This window comes from Lepisosteus platostomus, chromosome 21 (genome assembly GCF_059453375.1).
Source record: "Lepisosteus platostomus isolate fLepPlt1 chromosome 21, fLepPlt1.hap1, whole genome shotgun sequence".
NCBI lineage: Eukaryota > Metazoa > Chordata > Actinopteri > Semionotiformes > Lepisosteidae > Lepisosteus > Lepisosteus platostomus.
The window spans coordinates 1409173-1425982 of record NC_142631.1 but is presented as its reverse complement, the minus strand read 5'-3'; the positions used below and the strand labels follow the sequence as shown (position 1 = coordinate 1425982).

Below are 16810 nucleotides of genomic sequence, written 5' to 3'. Positions count from 1 at the left end.
CCCTGGAGTGCAGAGCAGAAATGACTGGGGAGTCCTTTCACCTTGGAAGTTGCTAACAAATCCATCTCCTCTCTTTCTGACCAGGACCGCATGGGGGGGCGGAAATCTTTTTTCAGACACTACAATCAGAAAGAATGGGCTCGATTAAAAAACGTGGCCCTGTCGCTGTAAAATAAAAGAAACAAAAAAGAAATTTTGTTTCTCGGGCTGTGACATCCATCAAGGTGAATCTCTGGCCTTTTAAAAAAAAGTGCTGTGGAGCACAATAACACATACTGTACAAAAAACAGTTTTACACTGGTATGTATTAATACATATATAAGTCATCAGCAGCTGGCTGCTAGTTAGAGTGCTGTCCTCTTTTTTTCCTGTATATCTATGCTGTTTCATATTGTTCTGCAGTAAATAACCAAGGTCAGAACTGGACAGATAGAAAGACCTGCTGAGACTTGCATTATATCTGTTAATCACGGTGCCCAGAAGTGCGTTCCCAGGATCTTATGAGAGGCTGTGTTGCGTGACACAGAACTGATTCACCGTAAGCGTTGTACCTGCTCAGATTACTGTGCTCAGGAATTGATTTTTTTTCTAATTTACCATCACGTCAACTGTCTGCAAGGCGGCGTCAGGATACCAAAGCTTTATCCGGCCTCGGAATCAGCCGGGATTCTCACTGGAGAAACCGGAGAGGTTGGAGGAATGTCTGAACCGCTCCTGGGGGATGGGCTGGGGGGGGAGGGGGGGCAGAGATTCCATCATTTCAGGTGGATGGTGGTGATTCTCAGTGGAGCACACCTGACAAAACAAAAGGGGGCTGGGAGCACTTCAGCACCAGTGTCCCAGCTTGCTTACCCTCCACTCAAGAGGACGACGGGGTTAATCCTGAAATCACATCCAGCAAAACGTGAACTTGACCGATTTTAGCAGATTATCAGAAAACCCAGAATGTGCTCGAGCCGATTTTTCCATCTTACTGTGAAGTGCCAAAGAAACAGAGCTGTTAGCAGGCCGGTCAAATGAGGACATGGAGCCGGTAGCATGCTACAGAAGTGAACGGAACATATGATCCGATATCCTGAGAGTAACCCGACTGGGAGAGCGAGGATACAAGCAGTTGTGTGGCTGAACACAGAGCCAATCTGTATCCTGAAAACGGTGGTGCTCTCTCCTGCTCATCAGTCTGTTCCTAACGTCCCTTTCTTCAGTGATCATCAACGTGCATCTCGAATTAGGAGCACAGGACCTTGGAATACTGGGAGTTCTGGAAGTGATTACCCCCCTAGCCCCCCTCACCACTGTACTGTCAGGGCTTCAAATTCCTGAGCACTATAGACACTATAAACACACGAGCAACAGACAGACTGCAGGGGTCAGATCTGTATCGTATACACACTAAAAGCAACAGACAAAGAAAAGAAAGGGGGAAACAGAAGTTACAGATAGGTGAGTATGGAAGTGCGGGGCGAGGTGCAGTATGTTGTAGTATAAAGACACCACCATAAATATCGAGCAGAACCTTCTTCACACTTGCCGTGCACAGGAGAAACGTGCCAATGTATTTTTTTTCTTTTCTAAAACGGCAGCAGGAGTGCCAGATCAGGTGGATATAAGGACCTGGATTAGGAACCGCCCAATGGAAATCCACAAATGGCTTTTCAGAATCTGAAATGGAGGCCATGTGGTCAGAACTGTGAAACATACACTGTACAGCTATCAAGAGGCGAAGCCAGTTCAGATGAACCTACGGGTCTTGGAGAAATCATAGACCTCGCTCGTCCAACAAGCAGGGAGGCGTGTGAAAGCTCCGAGCAGAGGTGACTGCCGGCAGTATGCGACAAGAGGACGAAGCCACATTTCTATGGCTCAGAAGGGGAGCAGCTCAGGGCTTAAAGCCTCCAAACCTAAAAAAATAACTAAAATCCCAGGGCTGAAAAGAAGAAAGAGGCTTTTCACTGCATCCGTCTTTATTCAATGCTCATACGGACAGAGAAAGAGAGGTTTTCTTCATTAAGACGAGAGTTTCCTGATAATGCCAAGTGCTGGCAGTGACCCATAAATATGGTTAACGGGCTACTGTATTTCTTTACTTCCAGATGCAGAAATGCCCTGTTTTAACGCAGACCTCAAATGAAAGAAGGATACCACATTTGTTGCTTGTTACTCGTCGGCAGGCCTCTGATCCACATGATCAGAGTCAGGCTGGTGACCTCAGATTTTATTAGCTCAACCTTTCGCTCCCCTCTGTTGAAGTTTTGAGTTAGTATACCCCCCCACACACACACCCCTGCCCCGGCCGCTACATTCACAGTTAACACAGACCCCCCCGCCACTTCCACCCAGCTCCCCTCTGTCCTGTCCTCCCTTTTCACTGCCTCCCATACAAATGCAATTGCACAAGTGCAGTGGAACAGCAGGAGCTTCTCAGCCACATTTGGGTTGAGGCTGAGGCTTGTCATGGCATTGCAGAACAGGCTGCAGGCAGGGGAGCAGGTATGCGTCGCAGCAGGATGGCACTCTGACCCAGATCGGGCACCCGTGGCTCAGCCGAGAGAACAGCTAGGGCCCCCCCCTTCTGAGCTTCAGGGGTCCTTGTGCCCGTACACTGAAACATTTCCACTGATACACCACAGACACCCCATCAGGTTCAACAGTAAAAACATAGTGAAAGCTTTGAAGAAAGCCGGCAGGCGTGGCATTATACAAAAGCCATCAAGGTAAAAGTGTGGTATACATAAACCAAGACTTACGTTAGAGCCAAGGGAAAATTGTGCAAATTAATTTCTTTAACTACCGTGTGGGTACATTACCATCAGGAAGGCTTCTCAAACAACGACAAGCTTCAGGGTACTATAGCAAGTGCACACAAAAGGCCTAATTATTGTATTTTCAGGGGCTGAACACCGTCAAGTGATTTGCACTAGACCTGCAATGTTCAGATAAAAATGTGCGGACGGAAGGTGCAGGAGACAAAGGAGAGACAAGTGCACTTGGCAAGGACAGTGCCTTGGCTGCCCGTGGACGTCAGCGGAGGGGTGTCTCTGTCCTTGGTCCTAATTCCAAGCTTTCGAGCTGTGCAGCCGTGCAGGCAGGGTGCAGGAATGCAGGGGGAACCCAACACTGCACCGCAAGAAACTCGCACACAACAGAGGACAGACTGATCCCGCCGGGGGGGGGTGAAGCCGGGGACGAGCACAACCAGACGGCGCCTTGCTTTGCTCTTGTAGCTCACGGCTAAATCTTTACAGTGATCGGCTCATGGAGATCACAGTAGAATAACCACAACGGATAGCATTCACTACTATTCACTGCAAAGGGAAACCGCCAAGTTATCACCAACTGGTGAGGAAGAAAGTCACAGCATCTTTAAAAATAATACAAACAAAAGACAACAGTTCATTAAAACACTGAATGGCAGATCTGAGGGTGACAGTTCAGTAACTGACTGCTTGCTTTTTAATAAATTAACGAAGATGCATATTTTTATGCATTTATCCACAACTGCTCGTTCCTGGTAGGAAGGAGGGAATTTTCCCACATTCAAATGCAAAAGAAGAGAAAGGGACCATTCTGGATGCAGGAATAGGAATCTTGGCCTGTCCTGGACATCCGTTAACCTAGTCTGCATGGAAGGCGCAGTGCGTCGCATGCCCAAACGGAGAAGACGCACTCTGACACCTGTGTGTGCTAAGAACGTAGTGTTACACTAGCTCTGAGAGTTTTACGTTCTGCGATTTGCGAAGCCCTGCTGGTGGGGCCATGTGTCGAGCAGACAACGTCACCACAGTGCCCCGCCACATCCACTAACCTCGGGTTCACTAACCTGGCACCAGCCTCCCGTCTCCTCATCATTAACATAGAAAAACCATTAACCAGAAAAGAGAATAGCTTCTGGGAAACGGCTTCACTTTTTTCCAATTTTCCAATCTAAAATTATGTTATTGTTTTTGGAGCTGCTCTCTAGTCTTCTCACTCCAGTCAGGATGTCAGCATCTTTCATGGCCTTAAGAGCCCCAGCTCTATAAATGGAACAAAACCAGATGGGGGATAGAAGAAAGGTGACCAACGAAAGGTCATTAGCTCTTTTGGTTACTGGTAGCTAATTAGTCTGAGGATCTCATCCAGCTGTTCCTTATCTAAAATAGTTCTCATTTATGTTTTGCTGCCTGCATGAAAAGCTCTGCACTTGCCAATTTTAAATATCAGCTGCCAGGTAATTGCCAATTCCTGAATTTTGTTGAAACCTTTTTTTAATTTTCTTTTGCCACTCCCACACTATTTTGCTAATCCTCCTATTGAAGCACCACCCGCTGTAATACCTACACCAGAGCCTGTATCATTGGTATAAATTGGAAAAGCAGTGGCCCTAGTACAGATCCAGGTGGCACTACCCATTACATCATCCCCACTTTGAGCATCACCCCTTACAATTTATTACTCATTAACCAGTTTTCAATCTAAATACATTCATTACCTTGAATGCCTACCTCCTGCAATTTTAATATATATAGTTTACGAGGAACATAATAGAAAGCATTCAGAACATTTCATATGCGCGGTAAGTACAAATTTATGCTGTTGTGTGATCCAAGTATTGACTTTCCAAACATCTCTTTAACCTTTCTTTACAAGCAGAAAGCTTTACCGCATCGTGTTTTTAATCTTTCTATACAGCGCTTTCTTTCTCATTAATTTTTTTTTTTTGCAATTGATTTTCTGAACCATGTGGGCCACTGCTTTCCAGACCTTGATGGACTTACTTGTGGGACAGACAAAAAACCTTTTTTCCAGCCTAACACTGGATGGCAAAATCTCAAAGAAAAACAGATCAAAGTAAAGAACTGTAAAGCACAGTGAGTGTATGCATGACGTAATACCGGGCAAAGTAATGTGAACATTCACCGTGATGATCTTTTGTAAAGCTGTCATTCTTACAATAGAAGATTCTCTCCAGAAACTAAACTCGGATTCACTGGATCATCTAGGACCTGGCTCCACCTCACTTCAACCCCAACTGTTATACCGTGATAAAACAGACCTCACCACTGCCAAGATACACTCATTCAGTAGGGCAGTGAGGGACAGCCGGATAGGTTGCACATGATGTGAGGACATCAAGGAGTGGGCTTCAGCAGGAGCCAGCCACGCGATGCCCAAGTGCGTGGTGACTTGTTTTCCAGTAATGGACAAAGTGATCAGATTCGGTAAATGCAAACATCTGGCAGCAGCAGTAATTGGGAACAGGTGAGGCCCTGTACCTGAGGAGGGCGATAAAGCCTGTTTTTTTGGGGGGGTTTTCATAGCACAGTGCTCACATGAGGGATGCATATGGGGAGTTCTGATCTTGTTCTAAAAACAAGAGCCACAGAAATAGTCCTTCCTGATACCCGACTTCTAGTTTATCTACCAATATGTCATGACCCAGCGGGCATTTCAAATAAAAAAAAGACAAACTGTGCTAAATGTGCTGAACTGACTTCCTTTAAACCCCTGTGATCAGGAAACTTCAATTACAGTTAGGAAAGAAAAAACTCGGCCCTCTCTTCTCATGTAACCATTTAAAAGAAGTGCATTAATAGCTAATCGTGTTATGACAGGTTAATGTCAAATGACAAAACAAGTGATGGTAATTGAGGATGTTATTAAAACAGTTACTATGAGATACAAGAATGTTTCTATACCGCAGGAGACTGGAATTAATTCATTAGTTTTTTATTGGCATATCACCACAAAAGCTACAGGAAAATTATTTTGCAAGCATGTTCCAGATCTGCACACTATAGAGTACAATACAACATCATACAAACAGGCACTATATACAGTATACTAAATACATGCATAAAACCTGTAATCTACAAATCCTCTTAATCAATTTTAACAATTCATTAGAAAAGCTATTAATCCACAATTCTACTGGTATATATGGGTATCATATAGTAATTCCCAATCTGATTGGGGTTCAGGGATGCTTCTTAATAACTCCCTCCCTCACCTAAGCCTTCTCCTGCCATTCCAGCTATGCCCCACACATCTCCAGACAGACACTGGTGAACAGCACCACTTTCTACGTTTATCAGACCAAAAGGCTTTACAGTCAGTAAGGTAACGTCCGTCGTCAAACCATCAAACAGTAATCCAATTTGAAACCAACGACGTGTCAATGAGAGTAATTTCTCTTGCCAGTTGAGCCCAGTCCCCGGGGGGCTATATAAGGTCATTAGCTTTACATTAATGAAGCTGTTGCCAGAGGTTATCCAGCAACAAGCAGGAGAGACCAAAAGTGCCTCACAATAAGCACTTCCAGTAAAGTTACAGCATTTCATTCCCCAGCATATCACCTCGTCCCAGACGATTTCCTGAGGGATTTCCCAGCTCTAGAGAGTTATTTCTGAGTCGTTTCCACTGGTAATGGGCTCGGAGGCTGTCTGCATTATTCAGGTTGGAGGAATGTGCTGTTCTGTGAATTGATGCCTTCAGCAGGAGAGCATCTGCACTAGGAAGCTCCCTTCCCCAAGTGCATTGTCACCTTGAAACCACTAGATGATTGAGAGAACAGCTGTTTAAACACAGCCTTGCGTCTCACTCTTCTTTCCACTGGGCAACACAGTCAGACGCACTACAGCGCAGAACAATTGAGTTCAAAAGAAAACGCACACCGAGCCTGACCTGAGACTACAGCAAAGCACGGTTTAAAAAAAAAAACCAACAGTAAATTGGAATTAGTCACAAATTCACAGTGAAGTCGTGCATATTGCAAAATAATCTGAGAAATGTGTATAGATATATAGTGATAATACAAGTGTACAAGAGACCTAAAAAAACAAATGTACCAACTGTTCTTACTCACATTAATGGGAAAAAGAGATGAACTAATTCAATAATCAATTACATTGCCTTTTAATTGGATTTCTGGTGAGGAAAAACATTCATGATCACTTCTGATTCATAAGCTACGTTCTATTGTACATTTTCAAAAGATTTCTATTATGCACCTTAATCATTGTACAAACAGACATACAGCACACAGAAGCAAGCAGCAAGGTGTGAAAGTGTGTTGGAAAACTGGAGGAGGGAGAGCACTATTCATCTCCCAATGGAAACCATGAAGACAGAAATTACTCCTCACCTCCTTGCGCCCAGGGTTTTTATATTTTTAAAAACGGGGTCAAATAAAAAGCCCTGACGTCATGGAGACCGTGGACCCAGTGATGTGGTTTCTTGCGCTCCCCGACTCGAGCGCGCGAGTCAGGACCCACCTCGCTCCTGCTCCCCCGGTTAGGTGCAGCGGTCTTTGTGCGATGCTGCCTCTAACACCCACAATATTTGATTGCTCTGGTCAGCCCCTCAGCCCTGTTCTGGTTCGAGTCCACCTGCTAACCACCAACAGCCAGCCTGCAGAACAAGGCGCCTGGCACTTTGGGGCACCACACCTGGCACCCCCAGCAAGCAGAAACAACACTAGATCTGCAGCTGCGAAGCCTGCGACTGTGGCGGGTTATATCCCCGAGACGAGGTGTCTGGAAACTCCCCGGCACGCTGCACACACTGCCTAAACTTTCCAGGTGCTCCCGCTGCTAGTCAACACCTCCAAATAGGCAGGACAATCTCGCAGATATAATTAACGTTTTTAATAACCGCACAGCTCCTTCTCAAGTGCTGCTGAGCCGAGGACCTTGCTGCATTCAGCAAATATTTTAACAACTTAATTCATAAACCATAACGGGCAGAGACTTCAGGCTCTCCAGCCCAGCCAGGATGCAGCTCTGAGGCACAAAACCTCATAAAAACCAAAGGGCTGAAGACAAAGAAAGACGCTCCTGGGAATACAGATTAACATACTAAGCCAGTCTAATTCAGTTAGCACAGCAGATCTCATAAAACCTTATGAAAAGTGCCTGTGACATTATTGAAAAATATATGCAAATATATACATAACAGCACTTTATAAATAAGCCCTTGAAATCAATATATTTCATTTTAAATTAGACTATTTTTATTGTGTTACCTCGCACATAAAGCAATTAAACCTGTGAGGTGTTTCCAGTGTATTCCCATTTCAGGCATCAATTCCAACACTTATATGTGGGGAGTATATAACATGCCAGAACACATTTATGTATACATTTTCATTATTTTAACTTACACGCTCAGAAGCAAACAGACAAAACAAAATGACAGATTCTTGACCGAGGTATTGGCATTCAAAATGTTCATTTAGGAAGCTCACCAAATAATGTGATATAATTTCCTTCATTTCCAACTTCATAAGAAGTGCCTCTATGATGGAAACATGAAATGATGTGGCACGCAAACAGGAACAGATTCAACAAAAAATTAACAGCTATAAAGTTAAGCAGCAGTGAGTTTTCGAGCGAGTGAAAGAAAAAATCCATTTGAACTTACCTTCTGCGGTGAGAATTCGGAAGTTCGGAAATCTGAGGAATCCTACTGTGCGAGTTGAAACAGCCAGCTTTCTAAGGACCCAGCAAATACAGCAGCAAAAGAACAAAAGGGAGAAAATGTTACTCTCCCGTTATTGAGTTACAGTGATTACTGTTTTTTTTTTAATACTCTGATCTCCTGATAATTTTTCCTCCCTATTCCAGCCACACAGGCAGAGGCAGCAGTATCTCTGATGCTGCTGCGAAGCTGGAGAGGAGAGGAGGTGGGAAGGAGAGAGAGGGAGAGAGCGAGCGCACGAGAGAGAGTATTCCCTTCTCTGTGACTGAAGACGCGCTGTGGTCAGAACCCCGCTCCTACCTACTGCTTATATACAGTCCCCTCCTGACAATGTGCAAGCAGTTTGGCTGGCTCCTTGAAATGGGATGCCTTTGGGCTGAGTAGCGCACAAGCCCACTGGAGTATTAAGCCAACAGCCACTCAGCAGAGCAGCCTGAAAGAGGAGGAAGACAAGAATTTTAAAAAGCACCACTGACATACCATTTAAGGCTGGAGATGAAAGCACTGACCAGTGGAAGAAGGAGTGACCTGGCCTGAAGGAAACACTGGACACCTCTGCCACCCATCTCTCTTCCCATATTTTCTTCTTCTCCTCCCTCTATTTGAGTAAAGAGCTCTTATGCCCCCTTTCTCCTAAGCCACTTCATTTACAGTTACTGAATCAAATCTTGCCTCCCCCGTATCTAGAAGAATATATATTTGCTAATTTATATATATTGCTTTTATGTTTTTGCCAGGGGCCCTAGTTTATTGCACTCACAGTTACAGTACATGGGCTGGCTGCTCTTTAGAACACACAAGAATTTAAGCACTGAGTAATCAGAGATACAGAGGATAGGTTCCAGTTTTGAGGATTGTACAAAATAAATAAAAAACAAAGAAGTGACATAAGCTATAAAAACCTTTTCGAAACCCAATCCCTGATCTTATTTATGTCCCTCTCATACACTGCCGCAACAGGACAAAGACTTTCTTCAATGCTGCATCACCTCTCCCTTTTCCTCCTCTTCTCTCTCCCGATGTTATCTCTGTCCCCTAGACTCTCTCTCTGTCCCCCCTCTCCTGCTCTCCTACTGGCCACTCACCCTGTCTAATTCAAACTGTGCTTTATTGGTATTAAATGGTCTCGGGTAGCGCCAAAGCCTTCAGTTACGACGAAACAATTAAACTAACAAACAGCAGCCGTAACAGAATAAAACAAAAACATACAACACAATAAATCAAACAATTGGACAAACGCAAGCATCTGGCCGCTGCACATCAACAGGAAATGTCTATTTTACAGGCATGTTTGGGTCTGTCAGATTTTGCACGTGTCCGCTGTGCTGTGGCCCAGTCCGGGACGCCCGGCTGGCGAGCAGGGAGAAGAGAGCATGTCTGCCCTGTCCTGAGTCCTGTGTCCTTGTCCCCATTTCCACACTGACCACACATCTTGGCCTTTCCCTGGAGACCTGCAGGGCCCCTTTCCACTCGAGGTTGTGCTCACTTTCTCCCACATTCCTCGAGGCTTCCCTCTCTCTCCGTCACTCTCCCCGTCTCTCACTCTCTCCCTGCACTCCTCCTCCTGTTGGTCCAGGAACCCAACAGCTGAAACCCGATGCACTAATTCAAACACCACTGCCTCTCCACTCCCCACAGTTACCTCCAAGACCTGCCCTTGACTGACGTGTTTAAATACAGCTCCCTGCCTCTTGTGAAACCCCCCCAGCCTCCTCTGTCTTTAGCTCCTCTGGCAGAACTACAGTACATTACGCTGGTTGTGATTAACAGCTGAGATGTGCTGTCGATTGTGCACACATTCTCAGCAGCTTTACCCAAGGTAAGGAAAGTGCACGTTTGGTGCTGAACCCCCAACACACAGTGCTGGCAGATAACAGGCACCACCTGCTCTCCTAAACCCAGGCTATGCAAGGTCAAAGTTCAAGCCGGATCTTAGCCTTCTTGCTGAGTTTCTAAGGTCCTATTTGTAAAAGTAAGAAAGATCAGGATGGCAGCTGGGGCTCCCTTAAAGCTCTCTTTCACACTTTAGCCGTCAAATCATGTCTACTCTTTGCTATCTAATGATGCCTCATTACGTATTACTGCATACCAACGATGTAAATTAAATGATTTAAAATTAATTTTTAAGAAAATCACCAGGGAACCTGAATTCGTAAAACAAGCCTGCTGTTTGAACAAAGGGAGGTTTTAAAAAAAAACTAAAACCAAACATCTTCAGAGAGCACAATGGATCAGGAATTACACAGAGCTCCAGCCGACTAGCTGGGCTGTCCCGTGTCAAATCCGAGTGTTACTGGCCAACACTGGGCAACGCGAGCCTCGTCACATTAAGACTCTCCAGTGGGAGAGGGGAAAAGGCTGGGGGTTGGGGGGGGCTGTGCCACTTCTCTGGCTGTCTGGGTGGAAAAAAATATCCTGTCAGTGTTTTTAAGACAAAGACCAGTCAAGCAGCAAAGATGGATGAGCTGGGGTAGAGAATCACTGGGCTCTATATTAGAAATTCTTATTAGCACAGTCAACAGCCATATTTAATAATCTTTAATGGAGTCACTGTGCTGAGCATCACTCACCTTTGAACGATATGAAAGATTATGTTTATAACTCACGAGGCACAGGCCTATCCATCAATATATAGTATAACTGTTATTTATTGTACAGATATATGCATAAACTATACGTCAGAAAAAATAAATACTAGGAGGCATTCCGCTGAAAGGAGAGGGAATCAATATTCTCAGCGGTGAGTTTACAGTTCACATGAATATCTTTTAAATTAGAAGCGCGAGGGGCAGCGGTTTAAATTTCAGGGTATTTTGGGTAGATTCATTTACAAACAGAGAAGACTGCACTGGACCAGACTGGGCTATACTCGATATATAGACTTGAGTCAAAATCGCAGACAGCGTTAGAGGACCCAGCGCCACAGTCCTGGTCACTAGTGCAGCACCGTGCAGACAGCAGTACAGTGCCTTCAAATATACGGTTTCATTTAATAAGTGCATAAGTAAAAAAAAATAATCAAAATGTTATTTTAAAAAAGGCTTAGCTTAAATATAAACATTCAAAATAATGTGTTCTGAGTATCAATAATTGGGGGAGTTCATTTTAGCATTTGATCTCAGGGGTAAATTATTGGTGTTTGTGGCATGGCAATTGTCAAAAGAGCTTTTAGGAATTCCTAATTAAAAAAATAGCCCTGGTGTTCAGGGTGAGCAGATCAGAGACAGAGGGCAGGTAACCCAGCTGTTGGCCGGAGATGGGACTACAACTGGAGAGACCAGGATAGCAGTGTCAGGCAGAAGGAGTGAAAAGAAGGAGGAGAATGAGAGAGAAAGAAGAGAAGAGAGGGAGAGAGACAACACAGAGAAGACAGAGAGAGATGGAGGGAGGGAGAGAGAGAAAGCGACAGAGGGAGACACAGACAAGCAGCACTAGGCACACTATCTCAGCACTCCCTCTCAGTGGCAGAGAGAGAGCTCATTATCTGGCTCAGGCCCTGCAGCTATCTCCTCTCTTAAACAGGCACGATGCGAGCCCGGGAGAGCAGCTCCTGACAGACAGCGAACTAGGAAGTGACCTGGAAAGACCGTTTTCCTCATTAAAAATAAATTAGCAGGTAATAAAGCCGACTGTGGATTTGTGCTCCCCGCCATGTATTATGCAGGAGTCCCAGAGCTGCACTCCAGTACTCTCAGGTAAGAATGAAACTCCGAGAGCAGGCGCTCTCCAGGACACTGTATGAGCCACTGCAGAGCTGGCCAGCAGGAACGATCGCTCCCTCTCATCACCCTCTGTCTCAGCTCACAACACCCCCCCCCAGCCACAGCGCTCCTGCACCCTGCTGCTTAACGAATTGAAAAATTAATGCCGATTGAAAATTAAAAGTGGGGAGGGGGTATTCCAATCCACTCTCCCTAGGTTTGCCAGCAGCTCGCGTCTCTCAATTTGCCCTGAAGCTTTCGCAAGCTGAAGGCAAAACAAACAGTCTATTAATACTTCATAATGCGTGCCAGAGAGGCTTTTTCAGGAAGAGAGCCTCACAGAAATGCCTAATCTCCATCCTGAAGCGGGAGTCCCGTCTTTTTTTTTTAAAGCACGCCGGTGTCTCGGGAAGCGGGGATGAGCAGGGCTGGTGCTGCGAGGGGGCAGGTGTGGCGAAGCTGAGCGCCACCATCAGCTCGGATGCCAATCATGGAAGAAAGAGAAACGAGTGTTTCAGGGGTGGCGCTGTCCCAGTTAGACTTTAACCTCACACCCCACCCAACCCCCAACACATTTTCGATTCATTGCCACTTTTTCCTCTTGATTGGATCGTCCCAAATTCCCGCGTCCCCCTGTGGGGTCTCATTTGCCCCACAGCTACTGTACCTTGCACGAGCCATGGCTTTATCTGGGCCGAGCCCACCCGAGGAGTCTGGACCCACAGCGGTGGGCCAGGTCCTGCAGTGGCGACTGGGTGAGGGAGCTGCCATCTGCGTTAGTCCTCTCACCAGGAGACACGCCTGACTCAGATCTGGCTTTTTTTTTTTGTTTCAGATATTTCTGTTTCTTCAAATCCCATCCTTTTTTTCCTACACCCAGTGTTAAATCATGCAATCACTTTTTCCACAAACTTACAGCTGGGCCAGCTAAGATTCCACTACAAACGTTGTCAAGGATGCTTTGCCTGTTTTCCGGGCTTTCTTAAATCACCAATCGCATGCTGTTAAACTGGTGACCAGGAGGACTGCTTCAAAGACAACGGAAGCTACAAGGATTTGGAAATGCTGCAGCAGAAACAAGACTGACTCATCCTAATCAATTAACTTATATCACAGCAGCCAAAATCAGCTAACTAGTTTGGCCGAGCATGGCTCTGACCTTAACAAAATGGTATTTTTTTTTCTTTTTTTAGCACATGCATGCTGTCATGTATTTTAGAATGATTTCATCTTTCAAGATGAGCAAATTCAATTGAACTTTGCTTTTTGAGCGAGTCTGTAATCTCTTTCAAAAAAACTATTCACGAACGCTGCACTCTGCATTTCTATACATAAAAGCTGGACGGTGCAGGAACTGTTTCGAGTGCTCTGATATGTGCTAGGGTGTAAGAGACAGGCAGCACAGGCTCTCTTTCTGACAGCGTGCCTTTTTCAGCACTGAATCCCTTTTTATACATCACACCTTTCTCTTTTTTGGGTGCTTTGTAGTGTACGTATCTCCCAAATACCCTACTGAGATAAATAATTACACTTTCAGTAATGCACTGCTAGCTGCTAATTTCCCCCTAATGAGCTATATGGGCTAAATGGGCCACGTTCTCATGTTCCGCCCCCTACCGGAATTTGAATCTGGGATTTGTCTCTCGTATATCAAAAACATGAAAACTGGATTCTGAATAGCAAAAGAATGATTAGAACTGGACAGATAGAGAGCATGCCAATTCCAGCGGCTGTAGCTCTGTAGTTCCTGTGCAGGGTGGAGAGTGCCCCAGACCACACATACTCTCTGCTCCTTTTGTTCTGAGGAGATGACCTGAGAAAGCCTGTAATTCCCTGACACAAAGCCAGCCCTGGCAATTCTACAGCGAAATACCCAGCAGTGATGCAGCCCAGCCCTGCACCTCTGTTCCTGCCCTTCGCAGTTGGCTCCTCCTTGTCCTTTCACATCAAGAGCTGTCAAAGATCCAGAGCTTTAGAGTGGGAGGAAAGGGAACCATTTAGAAGAGTCAAAGGCCATTTAACCCATTAGAACTCAGCGTTTTCCTGTACTCTTAGTGATTTGGTCCTTCATCCTTACTTGTGATACATCTCACCTTATCGGCCTTTTCTTGCAGAACCCAGGCTCGGACCCCTTGAGATCAAAATGTATATACTATATTTTGCATACACAGATGTTATTAACACATGTATATACAATGATGAAGTGGACAATTTCCCTCACTAAAATAATGTTAGGCAGTATGTCTGAATTCTGCTCCTACAGTATGTTAAAAACAATGATTCATACTTCAATTCCACGCAGAAAATCTAAAAACATACATTAGCCATTTAAACTGCGAAAATGAATATTCCAGCTGATGTGCTGTACAAAGAGAAGTAGAACTCTTTCTTTTCATGGGATAACAGTAAACAATTCAGCTTGTATAATGGAACTGTCCTGCTTCTGGTCAGACAGTAGTCTTAACATATTTCAAAGCTTCACTCCTAATGAGCATGGCTCTGGAAGACCGCTATTGTATCACTTTTTTAAAAACAAACACATTAAAAGCCCTCTTGTTGAAAACCCACAGCATCCAAACACTAAGCAGGAGCCTCACTGGAAACTACAGGACATGGAAGAATCAGGGAACTGGTGCCTGTTCATTCCGGGGTCTGTGATTGCAGGAAACCAGAAGCCCTGGTCTGATTACACGAGATCCGGCCACAAAGCAACTTTTGTCGCACCAGGGTGTGTCGAGCTCCATTCGCTAGCATGAACGAGCAAATATTTCCGCGGTGTTCCTACCCCATGTGCGTGCCGATGGCAGGAACGCAACCAGTGCGTGATGAAACACGTAAAGTCAATAAATGATGACTCACCCCTGACTCACAAAAATCTGTTGCAGGGGCCCTTCCACTGCAGTCCCCCACCAACCCCCATTCCATCCTGACAGCTGAAATAAAAACTTCACCCAGGGGATTCAGCAGGCTGGAGCTCTGGATGCCCACAGAACCACACACAGTTCACGTGCCCACTGGGACACAGGGTGACCTCATGGGCCAGGATCGCCAGACGTTCTATCAGGGAGGGAGATGAGGCGAGGCAAAGACTGCTTTCAACAGAACAGGCATTTCTTTTCTGAAAGTAAAACAAAAAAAATGCAGCGAGCCTTAAACGTGCGATGCATATGCTCCAGCTTGTCTAAATAAACGCGCAGCCCCATCAGTGACCCACACAGCCAGCAGGCAGTGGGACAGCGAAGGCAGGTGGTCAGTTTGGCTGGCTGGAGCGCTACAGCTGAGCCAGAGATGTCGAATTGCTGACCAGCCCCATTACTCCCAACCCCAGTCAGGCCGTTCCTGTTCTCAACAAAGAGCGCCATCTGGTCAACGTCCCTTCTTCATACTGGACCCTTAGTTCTTTCTGGTGATGTACAGATCTCTGTCTATATTTGAGAACAAAGAATTTGAAGAACAACAAAAATTACAGAGTGGAAACTTATAAAAGAAAAAGCCAAAAAGAGTCAAAGCCTTTAAGGTAGGATATATTATATACAATATATAACCATATAATATTTTGGCTTTTGTAAGACAATTGTAATTAATATTACATAATACAGATTACATATTCTATATTATTCAAGAATCTTGGGAGTTTATTTGTGAATAGCAATAGAGTGGACATGACGATTTACGTGGGAAACTAAGACTCTTCTCACTACCACAATTAAGCCCGCATTACAAACTAAATGTGAAAACTATAATGATATGAAAAGATGACGACCATCATTTCCTATACTACCACACTTCCAAATGCAAGCAATAGAGAAAAACTTCGCCCGCGAAACTGGGGGAAAAAAAGGGAAAAAACGCACTTCCACAAATTCAGCCCAAATCCGTCTAGTGCCCAAAGTGTTAAGACACTCTCACACAACTGTGCTTCTGTGATTTCATCTGTGCCCTCCTGCTCTCTGACCTTTAAGCCTACCCCCTTAAGTACAACGGTGGTCTGACCTAGAAGCAGTCACACATCTGATGGTCTCCAGTCCGCGGTGAGAAAACTCTGCACTGTACCAGAATCGGGTTCACCAGGCGCGAGACAAAACTACAATGGCTGCCCACAGCAAGATCAAGGAAAATTCCCAGCCTGCACACAAGCACACGACAAAGTACAGCATCTGTTGATCTTTGGCTCACACTGCTGGGCCAGTGTAAGGCGGTGGTATGTGCCCTGAACATTTTTTACAACTACAAAGTTTATACGTTTATAGTCTAAGTTTATAATCATATTCGTCTTGAGATGTTATCTAACTAACAGTTTTACTGAGAGCATCTTTTTTCTATAGTATTATATTTTTTTACATTTTGGGGGGGGCGAGTTTGGAATTGGAAATCTCATCTAAGGAATCATGATCAGTACGGGAGGATGCATTTCTAGGGTCTTTGCTGGGAGAGATATGTGCCAGAGAAGAATGAAGAAGAGCAGTTCGGGGGTGCAATCTGCCAAACACACAATACATACGGAGACAGGGAAGGAGAAAACAAAATAAATTCCCATGTGAGAGCAGTAAGGTAAGATCAGAGGCCTCCTAATGCAACACAGGTGTTCTGATGGTTGTTGACAATTTTAAGCACAGCCTTCTAATCTTCCACAGAAAGCACAGTGTTCATCT

The 16810-nt window shown here is 45.0% G+C and overlaps 1 protein-coding gene across 11 annotated transcripts in view; it reads right to left on the bottom strand.

Annotated features, from left to right (window-relative positions):
* The window catches only part of LOC148643810 (tenascin-like), a 139568-nt gene that overhangs the window by 44089 nt on the left and 78669 nt on the right, over window positions 1-16810 (bottom strand). For 9 of the 11 annotated variants that reach the window (XM_088614943.1, XM_088614942.1, XM_088614944.1 and 6 more), the window contains one exon: window positions 8401-8471. The exons of the other annotated variants lie outside the window; for them this stretch is intronic. The gene's annotated coding sequence lies outside the window, so the exon portion shown is untranslated. The remainder of the gene's footprint in view (window positions 1-8400; window positions 8472-16810) is intronic. 11 annotated transcript variants of the gene reach the window in all.